The following is an 18,745-nucleotide window of genomic DNA, read 5'->3' on the forward strand; positions in this document are numbered from 1 at the left end:
CTGCAAGTATTTCTGCTGCATGTTATGCTATGAAATACCAGGGGTTGCTCATTTTCTAGTATGTGTGCCCTTTGCTTTATGCTGCACTGGTATTTGCTATTCAAACACTACTGGTGCAGATCACTTTGTGTTTCAAAAGACAGCAAAAGTGGCCAGAGGCTGCAGGGCATGGAGGAAAGGTAAAACAAGCACTGCATTGCCACTTTATTCCTTTTCCTCTCTCCTGGCCAACTTGAGGACAGTAAGGCCCACCTTTGAGGGAGGAAAAGTTCTGCTCCTGTCCATGTAGGCAGTTTCTACCTCACTCAGTTTTTCTACTGTTTGCAAACCTTTCAAGTGTTTGTGGGTTTCATGATACTTTGCTATTTCTTCAAAAGCCAGAGCCTTGGGAGTCAGATCATTAAAAATCAATAAATCTCATCTTTCATGGCAAACATGATCTGAAGGTCATCAAGCCCACTCCATAACCTCAAAGCTTATATCACCCTTAGTCTCTAATCTGTGCCTTTGAGCATACCAGTCTCAGCCCTTTCAGGCCACCTATTTCAGTGTTTTGCTGTCAGCAAGAAACTTCTTCCTATTGCCTACCCCAGATCTCCCTGCTGGGTGTCAGCCCATCCTAGGTGACACAGGAATTATCCCTCTGCAGCCATCCTCCCTGGGACTGACACCTCAGCCTCTGTGTTAACCAACCACAGCTCCTTCAGATCCCTCAAAGCTGCATTTTCATAATGTTTGTCACTTCTTTGGACTGTCTGCATGGGGCATCTCTTTCATCAAGGGACCCATCCAAAGGTGAGCACCAGTGCTTCAGCTGAACTTTGCTCATCATTTGACATCCTTTCATGGACTCACATTATTTTACAGATGATAAACTCACAAATGTTTGTGCTTTTTGTAATGGTGTAACAATATATTAAAAGAAAGAACAGGCATCTGACCATAATGTTTACAAATAAATACCACAGAACACTGCAGGAAAAAGCTAATAAAAGGAATGGCATTGTCATAAAAACTCTTTTTTTTTTTTTTTTTTTTTTTTTTTTGGTAAAAAATTGCTGGAGAAAAGGAAACAACATTTCCTATTTCTTTATGGCAAGAATGGCTGTGCTTGTCACACTACAATATAGCCTTTATCATGTGAAAAACTATCCACACCGCTCTAAATAGTTTAAACAGAAACAATAATAAAAAAAACCCTGGTGAATCTTTACTGTTTAAACCTACATTTCATCCAGCTTGGCATGGCTCTTCCATGATTAGTTCCATCTACTTTTCTCTGGCTGTCAGGCACAATCACAATCCTACTTCCACAAAGACATTCACAGAATTTTCTGGGACAGACTTTATTTTTGAAAAGGTATCTAGGGACACATCACAGTATTTGCTTCTCAAGAACTTTTATTTATTTTTAACAAACCCCATGATATGTGGGCTGAAACTACTTCAGAAAATATTTTCAGAGAAGACTCATATTTATTCATCAGTATGGCAGTCAATTAAAAATAAAGGCTACATCTTGGGAAAAAGGCTACTTCTTTGTAAAGAACCTTTTTTTTCCTTTCCCATGAAAATGTTTTCTCTCGCAGAAATCGCTACATTAGAAGGAAAAGGTTAACAGAAACCAAGAGCCAACTCCTTTTGTTTTATATAGTTAAAAATCAAACCACTTGATGCGCCTGCTGTGGGAAAGTGAGCTACTCCAGAAGACCGCTCCATTGGAACTGGAGGTTTTGCTGGAAGTGTCAGGAGCTGCAAAGCTGTTGACCCAGACCTGCAGGAACTAACAAGCCTGGGAAGTGATCTCCATGTGCAGCATGGCCACGGGGCTGTCCCTGCCCCACTGAGCCTGGGCAGCCTCTGCTGGGCGCCCCATGCGTGTCATGGGCAGTGCAGAGCCTTGAAAGGAGAAGCCCTCCATGAACACTCAGGTGCAGAGCATTAAGGGAGAGAGTGCTAATTGCTCACCTGGGTCTACACGTGCAGTAGATGAAGGATAAGAATGAACTGGCAGGTACAGAACATTATCAGGCAGGCACAGAGCTCAGTGCTCAGTGCCAACCACTGCCCCTAACTGGAGGCAGGCTCACACTCCTGCTGCAGCACCACACAGCCTGGGTTTGCTCTCTTAGATTGCACATCATCCTCTTCCCTAACAAGGCCTTGCTAATGGACAGTTTGGACACCACAGGGGTGATGTAGTACAAACGCCTAAGTCAGCAGGAAAGCAGAGGACGCGTGGGTCCCACACAGATAAAAACAATTTCTGCGAGTCCTGCCCAGCCCTGGCCTTGTCATCTCTGCAAACAGCTGGGAAGGAAAACACAAAAGCCTTGCAGCTCTGCAGGGCAATGACAGGAGTCATTGCACAGTGCTGGGGCAGATTTTACCCCAGACTGAGACTTCTTCAGTGCAAGCTCACTGATGTAAGCTGGCTGGGGACAAACTGTGACAAGCACAAAGACAGTTGTACTCTCCTTCCCTCTCACCAGTGGGAGACCCCTCCTAGTGACCCCTCCTCACTCTCTGGTGACAGAAGCAAAATGGAGAATCATAAAAAAGTGAATGGTTTGTGTCAGATAGGCAACTTCTGCCCAAGGCCTATGGCTCACCTTGCAGAACAAATCTGGGCTGCCCTCAGGTTCTGCACCACCACGACACCCCAGCACAGAGGGTCCTGACATTTCACAGCAAAGCAGATGGGTAAAATTGCCATGGCTACAGGAAAGACCACAGATGTGAGCAGAGAAGCACGCTGGATGTGCAAAGGACCCTTGCTCTTCTGACTGCTTTTCTGGGGAAGAGAACGTCACAAAGATCAACTCACATTCCCAGCCCTGTTGACAAATGCTGGGTGCGGAGACAAGCAGCAGCAGGACCCATCATGTGGCATAACTGGCTGCATCTCCTACTGTGATAGTTTTTGATTTCTTGTGGCCACCTCCCCAAGAAGCAGCCAATGCTTCAGTCTCCAGAAATATCTGTGCTGGTGAATGACACTGCTGTGCAGCTCATCAAACACAGAGCCAGGCGTGGCTGGAGATGTGAGACCAGCCCTGGCATGTGTGCATTTCATCTCCCAACAGACTGTCAGTGCCCAATTCCCTACAGGGAAGGCCTCACAGCTGGACTGAAGGTCTCTGTAATGCACCAGCTGATCTTCAACACGGGCTAAGAGCTTACAGCCAGAGCCATCCTGTGCTCCAGCTTCTGTAAGGTACCAGGCAGGGATGCCTTGACAGGAGCACTGTCCCTGCATTTCACAGCTTTTCCAATTACTTTCTGAACTCACATTAATTTTAAGCATTTGCAATATCCTTCAATGCCCCACAGTTCCACAGCTTCACTACATTTTAAACACTAAAGTACTTGTCCTTGATTTGATTTGACCTGCCACTTGCTTGTTTCATTTTATATCCTCATGTATTTTTATTAGAAAATCCAGTAAGGATCACTCTGCAATCACCTGCTCCATCTTGCAGACCTGTGTCACAGCCATGGCTCCTCTTTACAGACAAAGGAAGTCTGTTGTTTGCTCATTCCAGGTGTTACTCAGGGAGCTTTGCTCATTCCTCACACCCTTCTCAGCCCCAGATCTAGTTTACCACACCACTGCTTAGCAGTGTTCAGGTGCAGAAAGGCTCTTTCCAAGAGCTGCAGCCCTGGGGATGTTCCCCTGTGGCCTGGTTTTGCAGTGGCAGGTGTAAGCCATGGCCAGCTGCAGCTCTGCAGCCGGGAGGGAGATGGGCAATGCCAGCCCTCACACAGGGCACAGCAAATGGCTCTGCAAGCCCTCGGACAGAGGAGAGCTCTGAGCACCTGCACAAAAGCTGAGAAGGTTACTAATAAAAGTAGAGGAGAAAGCTGTTGTTCCAGAAGATGAGATTTTTAAAGTAACTCTCTTTCAAATAGTTTGATCAGATAAAAATTAAAAGCTTGCTTGGCCTGGCAGGTCTGCAGGCCTTTCAGAAAGGCAGATGCTGAAGGGGCTGACACCTTCTTTGTGCTGCGTTTTCATTTTATTTCTGGGAGGTTTAACTGAGCTCAGAACTATGGTAATGCTGTGCATAACTAAAGCATGAACTGCTCAGATACAGGTACCCAGTACAGCTCAGTGCTCTAGCTGGCATCTACCTACAGATAAAAATTATTTGTAGGCCATCTGCAGGGCACTCCAATCTTGGTTCTGATTTCTCAGCATTCACCTTTCCTTCAAAATGCTGCACATCTTCCTCAGCACTGGGATGTGCACAGATTAATAATATACACCACAGGCCAAGCAGATTTCATTGACTAGACACTGAATGGCATGTAAAGGGAGAGGAGGAATTTAGGAGCTGTAACCTGACAGATTGGTAGTCAAGACCCCATTCCATCACCTAGGTGAGCATAGGACCATCTAGACCCACCTCACCCTTTAGCCCTGGAGCTGCACAGAGGTCCATGTAATAAAGATACGAAAACCTCCTAACACAAAACGTAACAAAACCAGAACAGATAATAGTGATCTCACAAGACTATTCATATCCCAATGAAAATAGCAGCTAGCTGCAAAGGCTGTTGTCCATACCTCTTTATCACACATCATGTCACAATGTAAGGAAATAACCTTCTTTTGCTTTACAATGTGTGGACACTTCCCAGTAGGCTCATTAGTCAAGACAGCCCCTGTAGGGCAGGTCAAAACCAAGAGAAGCATTGTATTAAGAATGATGGATGTGGTCCTGGCACCCACAGTCATACTGCAGTTCCCAGAACGTGCTGCAGTTAACAGCACCAGAAAGATTTAGTGCCAAAACTGCCATACCTAGAGAGTCCATGATCAGCCTCTTCTGTCTCATGCTGGAACGTCCAGCCCCACTCTTCCTCCCATCTGATTGCTTCTGCAGTCAGTGAAATATGCAGAGGCACTGCCATCATTCTTTTATTTTACTATTATTTTATTTGTATTATCAGGCAAAACGCTGACGGCCATTAAAATGCTCATTGTCATAATACTATAATTTTTAATGGATGTCCTTTGCCAGCAGAGAAAAAATAAAAAGCAAACTGTAGGATGGTCTTTCTCTTTGTGAAGGATGGGCTGAAAACCAGCATTAAAATGTCCTGTCTGTGGGGCTGGGCTGTCTGTCCCTGCCTGGTGGTGCAGCGCAGAGGGATCTGTGATCCCTGTTTGTGCCCTGCAGCTGTGCCCAGAGCTGGCTGCAGCTGGCACTGCCATGGTCAGCAAGGCAAGGGCAGTCCCAGCCTGGGAGGCTGTGAGTGATGGAGGGGCCAGGTGTGAGTGCCACTTGAGCCTGTGGCAGCTCAGCTGGTCCAAGTGCTCCCTTTTACACACAGACAAGCCCTCAAGGTGTAAAAATACAGATAGGAAAGGTATTGCACAAGCTTACAACCACTGCTCTTAAAGAATGAAATTGCTGGGAAGTAGGACAGCGCTCCTCAGGCAGCCAAGGGCTGTCCCAGGGAGAAGGCTGAACAGCAGACACCCCTACCCCAGTCTATTCTGCCTGTGGCCACACTCACACCACTAACCCTCCTTCTCTTTCTCTGTGCTCACATCTCCCCTCTCACTGTAATGAAATTAACTGTATAATTAACTGTAATTAATATATAAATACCTGCCTTTTGTTTAGTTGTTGTGAAACTCTACAGCATCATGAGAACTCTTCCAAGGTGCATTATTTTCTCCCAATTTGCAATAAACCACTTACAGCACTGAACTGTCTACTCCTCTGCTGACTGAGAACAGCTGTGAACTACAAGAACAGAGAATATGTTTAATTGCTTTCTGAAAAGCTATTCCACTAAAAATGTGTCACTGCACTGACTGCAATGATATTTTGTCTGACTTGTCGCAGAGAAATGAGAGAAAGAGACCTACAGCTCCTACCCAAAACGCTCCTAAGCAGCTAAGTCATATACAAATGGCCTTCAGGTGAGAGACAGCTGATAAGATAAATAGAATAACTTCAAACAAAGCAGGCAACTGTGGTCTCCCAGAGCAGTCCACATCTAAACACATCTGTTACCATCACACAGGAAATGTCAAGGCCAAATTCTGGCAATGCCAGGCACAAATGCCAGAATTGCTCAAGCTCCACTACTGACAGACTTTACACATATTTTTCTCTATTCAGTGAGGGCTGTACATGACAGAGTGCCATTCCCAGCTCAGACAGAATGATGAGCAGCTCGTGCTGCTGGTAACCCCCACTGAGGGCAGCTTTGGAGGCCCTGAGCTAGAAGAGAGCAGCTCTGACCCTAGAGATGGCTCTTCCCTCCAGTGTGCATCCCAGAACAAAAAACTACTGCTCAGTTCATTCTGAGCACAGCCCTGGGTGGTTTCTCTCAGATCAAGTCATTGCTTCACATCACACTTTCCAATAATGTCCAGCATGATGGAGAATCTCTGCTGTTTTACTAAATTCTCTTCCCTCCCCCTCCCCTTAGGCAGCTTTAGTGAAAGATTCCATTGATCAAGAATGGCCCTAAGATGGCACAGAGGAATTGCAGGAATTTATCAGAACAAGCAGGTCCCTAGCCCAGCCCCTCAAGAGCAGCCAGTCGAAGATATTTTAGAAAAACAATACAATGCTAAGCCAAAAAACTGATTGAACTCCCCTATTCACTGCATGTGAGGAATGCTTAACTGAGGAAATGGGTGAATTCTGCCTATTTGCATTCAGCCTCAGAAATACCTTGGCTTCCAAAAATCATCCCAGACCCAGGACATTACAGAAGGCACAGTTAAGGATGCATAAGGATTTTTCCTCCCCTCTATATTTCTACCCAATGCAATGTAACCACCACATGAATATTTATCTCCACTGAACTCCACTCATCTCCTTCTAACAAGGAACTGCATGGGTGGAATTTGCATTACACACAATTTACTTCCTTTTAGCCATTTTTAATTAAATGAACCATCCTTTGGTTACCACCTAGGGCAAACAAAAGACTGAGCTTCTCAGTCTTAATCATTATTTCCTAGAACCAACACGGCCAAAATAAAAACACCCATCAGAGGAGAAGTCTGACTCAGACTCCTTAAGGTCAACAAGTCCTTTAATTGGTAATAAACTGATAATGCAATGCTATAGTCTAAATATTTGAGAGTTCTGTTTATTTCATAGGTGGGAACTATTTGCAGGGCTTGCAGGATGTAGTTCATTGTAATTCTGCAGATTGCCAGAACACAAATAAACAAGCACAGCCACCTGGGACACCAAGAAATCCCCTAATATCCCAGTGAAAAGGGATGGCTGGATCTCCAGAGAGGATGCCAGTACCTCAGAGGGTTTGCTCTGTCACCCTGCTGGACCTGCTCTGCCTCCATTCACTCCCAGCACAGGCATTCTGCTCCCAAGAGCTTTGGTGGAGGTGAGAGGGAAGCCTCCCACACCTCCACTAAATGCACTTGGCTTTGGGGTGGGGGCAGGGGATTGTGCTGAGCTTTGCTCTAAATCTGCACTTATGTCCTCAAGAAAACGAGTTCTACAAGACTTTGCATTCCATATTTATTAGTTTGTAACAGCCCTTCACCCCCACAGTTTAGCTATGAGCCAGCTTAGGGCGTCTCATGGACATCTGCTTCTGCCACACTGACATTTCCATCAGAGACACATCCTGGTGTCCAGGCTTCCCTCTCAGCCAAGGGAGAACAGACTTGTTATATCACCTTTAAAAACTCAGCAGTCCTGCTAGCAGGGTTTCTAGATGCCACTGGTATGATGGGTACTCCTAAAAGCAGCTTCTCAGCTGTTACACTTGAGAAGATAAGGACAATTAAATGTATGGTGTCTAAAACTGAGCAGTTAGCAGCTTAAAGCTAGAACATTGCAAGTATTTAGATTAATCACCTCCCTGTCCTACTTTGTCACTCACTCATCCTCAGAACCCAGATATTTTCAATATGAAAAATGGGAGGTGGAAGATAAGTTTTGTCTGAGTTCAAACAAAGAAACTGCAGAAATGGAAGATGAAGAAAAAAGCAACCACCCATGAGAACTTCTGTCTATTATTTTTGACCCAGAAAAATATTTGCTGACCTCAACTGTGCTTTCTTCCAAACATAATTTCTCCATGTTTGCCTGCAGTGGTGACATGTCTTAAATTGCTTTCCTGACCCTGCTTGTTATGCCCCAATAATTGTGAGCTTGCAACACCTACCCTGGTCAGGAGCCCTCCAGATCAGAAGACGTTTTATTTTAAAAACCACAATGCTAAAACCACCTCGTTTTGTAACAGGGTGAAGTTAAAAATATGCAGGGCCCAATTCCTTTGTACTCCTGTGCCTGCTGAGCTCAATGGCATGAGGCGTGGTGATAAATCCCAAGGGAAAACAGTGCTGTTTGTTTAGGAAACTTCGCATACTGAGGGATCCTTCCTTCTGGTCACTGATTATTTTTAAGCCTCAACCATGCCTGGATGATTCTGAAATACCTTCATTCCAGTTTTGAGTTAACTGTAAAACAGCAGGGTGCATCACGTAGTTGGAGATATCTGGCAGGTATAATTCCCTCCAGCAACCAAGAAAAGGAGTTTTAGAAACACTCTTAGGAATTAATTCCCTGACCTGTAGTTTCTAGTCACTGATGCCAAAACAAAGAGGGTCTACATCCAGAGGCTGGGGTCACCCTTGCCGTGATGGAGGGGGAGAAAAATGATGCCCGAGGTCCATGTCTGATCTGGGCTCCCCGCCTTTTTCTCTTCTAATTCCCAAACATGTGCTGAGGCCTAGACTGGTCTGCGCTGGGCCTAGTTCTACTACAGAAATGCACTACACTAACATTTTAACTAAAGCTGTTTTACTTTGTCACCCTGTGACACAGTGAAAGGAAACTCCAAGGGGAGTAAGCCCACTGCTGAATCTGCCACATCCCCTGCTTTCACAGAGCTTGTTCCATGAGAAAACAAATTCATATATGGGAATATTTTTTTTTTTTTAACTGGCCACTTTCCTTCCAGAAATAATCTAACTTTCCAATGAAAACACAGACTCAGTCACTCATTCACCCACTACAGGCATGCTCTAGGAGCTGATGACCTGAGTGGCACAGGAGGCCCTGGCAGCACTCATTGCTCACAAGAAGGAAGAAGGCACCTGCTTCCACTGTCTGTCCCCTGCAATGCTTACAGGTTTAAGTCTGCCCAGTGAGGGGTGACATCCAACACCCACAGCCATGAGGAGGCTAGTGCTACCAGGGATGGGTAGTCTCAACTCACAAGGAGATTAAAAGTGAATCAGATTCACTAATTTCAACACAAAACCACAGTTCTCATACTAGGTTCTCTCTACTAGACAAGGTTGCAGTAGATTAATTAGCTACAAGCACAGCTATAAACAGATGTGTTTAAACTAGCACAAATCTGCATGTGGACATGGCCTGTCATTTAGTTCAGCTTAACATAAAAGTTTAGACAAACTCAAGTGAGAAGTCTAAACACAGATTGCACTGATTTAATTAAATCACTAAAAATAAAATCAGTATCAGATAATCATCTGCTACTACTTCCTTGCACAGACAAGGTGTTTCTTCCATCTGTGCAGCTCCACGAATACTTAGCAAATCTTGAAGGAAGGTGGAGAAAACAGACTTTTTGGATAAAAATAACAAGGTCATCTGAACTGTTGAACAATGTAGTTTTATTTCTAGGTGTTTAAGCTTAATAAGATTGGGGACTTTTATGTAAGCAGTGACATCTCTAATTCTGCCCAGACACAACTGTATGAGGATGCTGTTGTGTAAAATGCACGTTATGCTGCAGAGGGTAAGATGCCAGCCCAGGACACTCCACACGGGTGACTCTGCTTTGTGCTGTCAGCCCTGAGAGCTGCGGGTCTGCAAGAAGGGAACAGCTTGGGCTGAAGCTCCTGAAGCCATGGAGGCTCAGTCAAGCAGCCACCCAGAGCAGTTCCCAGCAGCATCCTCCCAGGCTGAGTTTCTAATCCCATCTGTTTTGCCTCTCCAAGATGAACTGCACGATTAGGTTTAACTTGCAAAAAAAAAAAAAAAAAAAAAAAAAACCCAACTTGATTTTGAATCACTAACTATCCCCTATTTTTTCTCAGGCTCTGACGCCTGTTCATACCCCAGGACAGCCTTGGTTTTGAATCAAGTGTCACTAACAATCCCTTATTTTTTTCTCAGGCTCTGACGCCTGTTCATACCCCAGGACAGCCTTGCACTCCATATAAGTTTGCTGCAAACATTTATCATTGCTTTGTTTTTCTCCCCCCCAACACACACACTCCCCTGCTACATCTCTGAGTGCAGATAACAATATTGATTTAAATGCAATCAAATCGAGCCTCATGTACAATGAACACTTTGTCCCACATTGTGCCACACTGTGGCAAGGGCTGCCCCTTTCCCAGGGATGGAGGCCCATTAAAGGGATACAATTTATGAGTTCAGGAGGAAAAAAAACAAGTTTGCACTTCAATTACAGAAATGTGCAGGAGAGCAGAAACCTGGGTCACCACGTGGAGTTTCTCAGATACTCTGCCAAAGGCGGAACAGGGAGGGAGGCAAGGGAAATGGGTTCAGCCCTCAGAGCCAGCTAACTCCTGCCTCTGACACCCCCACAGAAGTGTCACAGGGACAGGTCAGTAGATCTCTGACCATGCCCTGGGGGCAGAGATGCAGGGGCATAGAATGGTTTATAGCATCACTGGAGAGAATAAGCTCCACTGCAAACTATTCTATGTCAAAATTACTCACTGCCAAAGCAATCCTAGAAAGGTATAAGGACCAAACAGGTCATAAGCCATATGTTACCATGGCTTATACAACAGCATTGATCACACTGGAGAGATGGCTGCAAAGGGAGCAGAAATTAATAAATGCTGGTTTTATTGCCATGTCAAGCATTTACAACAATGAAGCATGAACAGGAAGTAAATAAAACCAGTGTGGAGAAGGGAGACTAGGAAAACACAGACAAAACAGCAGAAGTCACAGGGAAGTGACACATCACATTCCACATTTTTACAAGTTACTTAGAATACAAAGTGGGGAAATAATAACAAAAAGTACACTATAAATCATCAAAAGTACCCCTTATTTTCTAGGACTGTCCTTTTTTAAAAGTTTTTTTATATCAGATTTCCTCTACAGGGAAAGTTGTGGATGCCCCATCCCTGGAAGTGTCCAAGGCCAGGTTGGATGGGGCTTGAGAAGCCTGGTCTAGAGTAAGGTGTACCTGCCCATGGCAGGGGGCTTGGAATGAGATGATCTTCCAACCCAAACTATTCTGATTCTATGATCTCTCCTCTGAAAACCAGCAGCTGCCTCACAAACTTAATTTTAATAGATGGGACAAAAAACACTCTGTGACTAATTGCAAAAGGCTTTGATAACACAATTCATCAATGCAAGATAAGATACACTTTGATATGAATAGCCCGAAGTCCCGGCCAGACCCTGGGGAATGATGCCCCATGCCCGGACAGGGTCCCGGCAGCAGTCCCGAGCCGCCCCTGCAGGGCTGGGGAAGGCACGGCCACCTCCATCCTGACCCCGAGCGCACACGGGCACCTGTGACCCGCGTCCCACCGGCACTGCCGCCCCGCCGCGGGCACCGCGGCTGTCCCTGCGTCCTGCCCGGCAGCTGCTGCTCCGTGCAGCCGCCCGACCCCACACTCCCGCACGGCGCCCCCGAGGCCAGACCCTGCCTGCAGGGGAAGTCCCGGACCCCTCCGGGCACCCGCGGCTCGGCTGGCCCGGGGCGGGGGCAGCGGCACCTCCGCCCGCTCCCAGCGCCGCCCGGCCGGCGAGCGAGGCTCGGCAGGCACCGGTGCGACCGGCGGCGGCTGTGCCCGGCACACGGACACGGGCACGGACACGGGCACGGGCACGGACACGGAGCGCTCGCACCGAGCCCGGCCGGGGCTGCGCTCCCGCCCCCCCTGCACAGCGGGGCTGTGCCCGGCACGGAGAAGCCCCGCAGCCCTTACCTGCCCTCGGCGGCGCGGGCGGGGCGGGAGCGGGGCTGTGCATCCCGGGGCCGGGCTATCCATCCCGAATCGGGGCTATCCATGCCGGGGCGGGGCCGTGCCCATCCCGGGGCAGCAGTCAGACGGAAAAGCCGGGCCGGAGCAGGGGCGGGGGTCAAGACAGGTCAGCGGGACCTGCGAGGGGCTGGAGGCAGCCTAGGTCAGGAATTCTTTCAGTCTTGCCAAATATTGTTATTGCATATTAATACAAAGTAATTAGTTCCACCCTTGTCTCAGCCAGGGCAGGACCCGCCTTGGAAAGGCACGGTTTTAGGAGAGGTTAAGGTGTCAGAAGAGCAGATGTGAGTTATTAGGTGTTCGGAGAGGAGGCGTAGGCAGGAGAGCACCCCCAGGGCTCGGAGCAGCCCCGCAGCCGGAGCGGGCAGAGCAGCCCATCTCCCTTCAGCGAGGCAAAGCTGCCTCCTGGTGAAACAAAACCTGTTCCTCTCCCTCGTCTGTGCCGGGGGACAGGAGGGAGAGAGCAGGGATGCTGGGGAACGAGCGTTATTCCAGGGCTCAATTCCGGCAGGTAACAAAGAGTGAACCCACCCAGCCCCTGTTCTAACCCAAACCAGCAAAGATTTAAGCTCCAAACTAGGATTTGAAGGTATGTTTCCAGCAATTCCAGTTTATTGGGATTTGTGCTCCCTGCTGTTTACCTCGTGACGCTGCCCCTCGGTGCGGCTCCCTAGCACCAGGGCACTGCTCCCAAGACACAGTAATGGACACATTAGATAAATCTTACATGGGGAGGGAAAATCAGGAGGCTCCAGGAGACTATGGAGGGGCTTGACAGCTGGCTTGCAAGCAAAGCTGAGTTAGCAGAAGAAATAATAATTGATGATTTTTGAGTGTATCCATAGCAAGGAAGAAGATAAAGCCGTCAGCATGGGAACAGATTAGAAAAGATACATGAAAATTTTTGTAAGCTAGATTATGTGCCTAAGTAAATGTGTGTACGTGCCTTATTAAATTTCTGTAAAACTTTTGCCAATTATATTAACACTGATTGCTTTACACCAATAAATATACTAAGTTATTGTGATGTAGTTAATGACTTAAGATCACGCTTTGTTAAGAGTATATAAGCTAGAGAACACGCAAAATAAAATATTTTTCTTCTTAGACCCTGATCACGTGCGTGTATGCCAGATCTGACAGTGACAGGAGCCCTGGGGAATGTGGGAATGTGCCCGCCTCGCTAATTCCCCAGGGGCACTTCACAAAGTGCCAGTGCGGTTGGGAGGAAAGCAGAGCATCCCTGAAAGGATGCAGCAGGGAGCTGCTGGCTGTCCCTGCTGTCCCGCCCGCCGCACACACGGCAGCTCCCCCAGTTTTCATCTTCTACTGCAGAGAAAGCTGAGGCAAAACCAGTCACACTTTGACATCACTAAGAATTTGAATTTCTGGCTGCTGGACAGTCAATACTTCTGCATCCAGTGGAGGCAGGAACAAGAGCTTAGTGTAGGGTTTATCTCTGACCACTCCTGCTCGATGCTAGACAAAAACGTGACTTGGGAGTGAGTAAATACAGTCACGTGGGGACTTCACAACAGCCTGTAAAATCAGGGAAGAAATGCATTTTATTACCACAGCCTGTGCCTCCTATGCTTTTCTCACGTTTCAGTCTTTTAATATCTTCAGAAGAACAACTGGCATAAATCATGTAATATACTAAAATAGTAGGCAGATGGGAAAAATAATTGATTTACTTGCTGATTTCTACTTAGGCTTTCATAGTCCATATCCTAAAATGAACTGCTGATTCAAGTCTAAGACTTGGGCTATTAAGCTTAAAGCATCAGGAGGTCTTCTGAGTCTGAGAGATGCTGATTGCTGCCTGCCCCTATGTCATTCATTATTTGACCTTTCTCTTCCAGAACAACTCCTCTGTGTACCAAAGCCCTGCTTCCTGGATAGTGGCTGAACATTTCCTGCTGATGGGAAGTAGAGAATAAATGTTTTGTTTTCCTTTACTTCCATGTGCATCCTTTGCTTTTACTTTATTAAACTGCCTATATCTTGACCCATGGGTTTCTTCCATTTTATTTTCCCCCACCCCATCTTGACCTGCTGAGGAAGGCAGTGATAGAGCAGCTTGGTGAGCAGCTGGCATCCAGCCAAAGTAAACCCACCACCAAAAGGTTTGTCCATTCATATTCCCATCACAGTGATAAGCCCCTCAAAACCCACAACTTTCCAGAGTACAGTGTAGGACTCCCCTTTAGATGAGGTGCACCCCTAGTTCAGATGAACAATCCTTTTGTTATCTCACCTAAGCTGGGATCTCTGCAAGTACAGCCATAGCACAACCCATTGTTCTAAGGATTTTTTTTCTATGCTGTCCTTTTTCTTAACTCAAATCCCACTAAGCCTAGACTGTTTTCAGTATTTTTAGCTGTGACTTTCAAAAGGCTGCCAAAAGATAGCTGAAAAGTACACATCAGTGTGATTAACGCTCTTGGCGTTTCTTCATGATCTGGCCTCCTCTAGAGGAACCAAATGTGGAAGCACGACAAAATCACCAACAACTCTTTCACTGGGGGTTTTCATTGAAATTTTTGCAGCCCCAAAATTTCCTCCCCAGCTACCTGACTGCAGTGCTAAAATTACTGAAAGCACCAAAGGAAGAACATGGTGCTTTGGAGACGCCATTTTTACTTACCACTGTTGTATCACAAAAATATTTTACTGAGAACAAACTGCTTCTCATTTTTGTTTACTGGGTGTTAAAATTTTGGTTTGCAGCTTGCCAGAATAAAGAAACAGATAAAATCCCCACTCCACTAGGACAAATGCTCCACCAGCAAGCCGTAAACATAAATTCAGACTCCAAAGGAGGAAAAAAACCCTGATAAATGTGTGTGAGAGCAGGGTCTTACTTCTATCTGCAAGAACTGGGCATCTAGGACTGGATAGGAGCAGAGTAGCAACATATCTCTTTAGACACATCCTTTGCAATCCTGCTGTATGTCTTGCTTGGTTAGAGATGGTGAGTCATGTTACAGCCAAAATTCAGCAAGTAAAATTCAGTGCAGGTCAAGTGACACTACATGGAGGTCATCCAGTTTAAACCAGCTAAGAAGCTGGCCTTATTTTATTTGGCACTGTGGACCTCAATTTTTACTGATGAAAAGCTGAGCTGTTCTAATCAAAAACCGAGGCTCTGTGTCCTTTCTGCTGTAAGGTATAAATCTGTATTGGCTGGCAGCAAGAACTATATTTTTGATACCATCTTGCTCAGCAGTGCTAGGTTATTTTTTTCTTTTAATGTAATAAGAGTTTTAAAAGAGAAATTGGCTCATGTTTGAGGGAGCTTTCTGAGAGACTTACAAATCACGCAGCCCAGGTCATGGGAAAGATGTTGCCAATTGCTTACAGCAAAGCCAACAGCTTTTCCAGGGCCGTGTTCATCCCAGCTAGCAGTGACAGAGTGGGATGGCAAAGTGCACACAGCCACCCACGGCTCAAGCAACACGAGGGGCTGGAGCCTGCACCAGGTACAGGGCAAGGTCCAGCCTCCTCTCTGTAGTGAGAAGAGATGGTTACTAAAGGTGAGGCTTCACTGCAGAAAAGAGAAACACAGGCACCTGCAGAAAATCCTTCAGGAAAACAGACCCACAGGCCTGAGACCTCCAGCCATATCTCAAGACTGGTATTGATCAGTGTTCATAAAGGAAATGGCAGTTTCCACATGGATGAGATAAACCAGCATGGGTTGTTTTTGTACTGCTCTGTTGCAATGTATTTATTTCTGGCCAGAGTGAAACCAGCACAGAAAAGGAAATCCCACACAGTTGCTCATACCACCACTGTCACTCCAGGTTTGCTGTGCTGAGCTGAGGAGTTAGGCTAGATAAATGGCAAAAAGCATCCTGAGAAATCTGTTCTCTGGCTTCCAGTAAATGCAGTAACCCAGCTTCCAGCAGAAGACAACATGGAGCAGAAAGTAACTTATCAAAGAGAGACAATTAGCAAAGCTGTACCATTTTCAGATCAAAATGTGGTTGATGATTAAGGGACACTGCCTGATATCCCTTCACACTGACAATCCCTGCCCTCTGGATGCCCTGCATGCTCCCTTCTGGTCAGCAGGAAGACCTGAGAGATACGTGCTTGCTGCTAACTGGCTTTAAAATTGCCCTGTGTTGTAAGAGGAAATAATAGTCTCTCCTGTTGGGAATGCATGCTGGCATTCCTTTAAAATAACCAAACAATAAATATTCTCTCATATAGGGGTTTCTTTGAAATATTAGTGAGTTTGCTGTCCCTCTTGCAGTCCAAATCACATTTAAGAAGTGGATTTCTCTTTGGTTCTTTCAGGATCTCCTAAGTAAAGACTACACTGCTGCACAGTACCACACAAGGAAAGGTAACACAGAGGCAAAGCTGTTTGCAAGACACAAAAACAGGAGTAGATTTTCCTCTGCTTAGTGAGAATATCTGCAGTGAGATTACTGAGCAAACTCCAGTGAATAAAAGTGAAGGATAAAATTACCTACAGGGGCACAACCTTCCCCACAGCTGCTGTTTCACCAGCAGCACTGCACAGCCTGTTGCACTGCATTATGAGAAAGCTTGTACCAGCAGGCTACCAGCATCCTGGAGAGCCAGGCCTTTCCAACCCACCCTCCAGCCCCTAGGGTCAGCAGAAGCCGGATTTGTTCATGGATCTGTCATGTAAAATAGCAAATCTAAACAGAAATGCTGTTTAGTAACATGAACCCATGCTCTGCTCCAACACAAGAGTCAGCACACAAGCATTTCAGGTCTACTTGTCACAATCAACACTGCACGTAGTCAGCTTTGGAATTTCTTTTGTGAGCTAGAAGTTCAGTCCTTTCCAGTTATTTTTGAAGTACTATAAGTAAACACCCACCTTGAGAGGACTGAACTGCCAGACCTCAGTGTGAGAACTCTACTCAAATGGGTTCCAAAACTGCTTATATAGGCATAATTTTGAAGGACAAAATGCATTTGGTATCTAGTGCCTTAACAAGCAGTCAAAGCAGAAAGGACAATTCTTGAGAATAATTCTTTAAAAAGGAACCTTAGTTTGAAGATGATTTCCTATTATGAAATACCAGAAGGTTTTTCCCTGACCCCTTAGAACAGGTGCCCCTTCCTTTCCTCCCTGGTCCCATCCATCCAAGCAAGGCTGAAACACTCACCTGAGCACATTCCTGTCTCAAAAGGGTCCCAGGATGTTTTAAGCTACTAATGTACATAAAGCTTTTGTATTGCAAAAAGGGCTATCAAAATAGGCTTAACATGCCTGGAATAAACCAGGACTCTGCCAGACTTTTATGTTATTAAAACATGAAAAAAGATGCCTAACTGCATTATGCTGATATTTGCTTAGAGGAAGTATTGCTTTTGCTGTATTTGACCTGAGGGACTACTGAACAAGATGAGGGTGGCTTACAGGAATAAGATCACAAAAATAGCATTTTCTAAGGAAACAGGAAAGATATGCTGATGTTCTTTGGAAGTACAAATTAAGCTGCTACTTGAGGGATAACATATAAAAGGTATTTAAAAACTATCACATGGATTTGTGCTCAATCACAACAAAAAAAGTCCTTTTTAATTGTCAAGAGCCAGCCTTTGTATTGAACTCACCCACCATTTGATTATCTATTTGGCCAGTTCATGTCCTAAAACAGGAAACATTTGCAAAAAATACAAGCACTCTATGAAAGGCATTTGAACTGCCAAAGAGATTATATTGTTCAAACAAACTTATTTCTAGAACATTGCAACTGTCAACTGTACTATTGTTATTATTATTATTATTATTATTATTAATACTATGTTGAAGTAGAAATATCAGGAAGAAGCATTGCCTTATTTGGCTTAAAAGTCCCAACTGCAAGAAGCTGCTAATAGTTTTTAATCTTTGTAATGATGACATATTCAAGGTCACTGGGTGCTTCAGTAGGCTTGTACTTTAAAAAAAAAAAAAATGTAAGTCATTGATTTGCTTTCTGATTTTTGCTCTTTAAATGTATACTTGGAACTATTTTAAGATTTTTTACTTTGCAATCCACAGGATAGAAGCAGCCTTTCCTTAATGAAAGAGCAAATGAAACTGACCTTTCATGTAATTATTCATCACCACCATGCCCAGAGGTAGAAAGGTAGGGGAAACCGTAAATTATTGCATGGGTCAGTGTCTCCCATCTATGACATATTTTAATGATGGAACACAGAGGCTAAACAGCAGCTTTCTGCAGCAACATGCTCAGTGGTGCCATCCTCTTGGCCGGGCTCAGCCCTGCTCCCACAGCTGTGTGCACATGGATGGCTCCAGAGCTGCAGGAATCTCACTGACACCACGGGACTCAAATCAAGGCTGCAAACCATCCTTTGGAAGGTCGGGGCTTCCTGTCCCAGGAAGACACTCTAATTACATGTAATTACTGCTAGAAGGTACAACCGCTCTAATCTATCTGCTACAGGTCAGTTGTCAGCTGGGGTGTGACCTGGCTCCCAAAATCCCAGTGAACAGAACCAGCTTTTTCCAGCTGTGCACAGACAGTGACCCTGACGGATGCCAACCAGAACAGTCCCAGCTGGATACTGACGTTAACCTGCAGAATGAAAAGGGGCAAAATGAAAACCTGATGCAAATTAAATACCAGTCACATCAGTGGTGCTGATAGATAAGGCCCTGAACTGGGTTTTAAGCTTTTTTTTTCTTTCTGAGGGCTGTCTGCTTATAGAATTGGAAGGTTTTCAGCA

The sequence above is a fragment of the Pyrgilauda ruficollis genome, unplaced genomic scaffold, assembly GCF_017590135.1.
Source record: "Pyrgilauda ruficollis isolate IOZ18807 unplaced genomic scaffold, ASM1759013v1 scaffold7, whole genome shotgun sequence".
In the NCBI taxonomy this organism is placed as follows: Eukaryota; Metazoa; Chordata; class Aves; order Passeriformes; family Passeridae; genus Pyrgilauda; species Pyrgilauda ruficollis.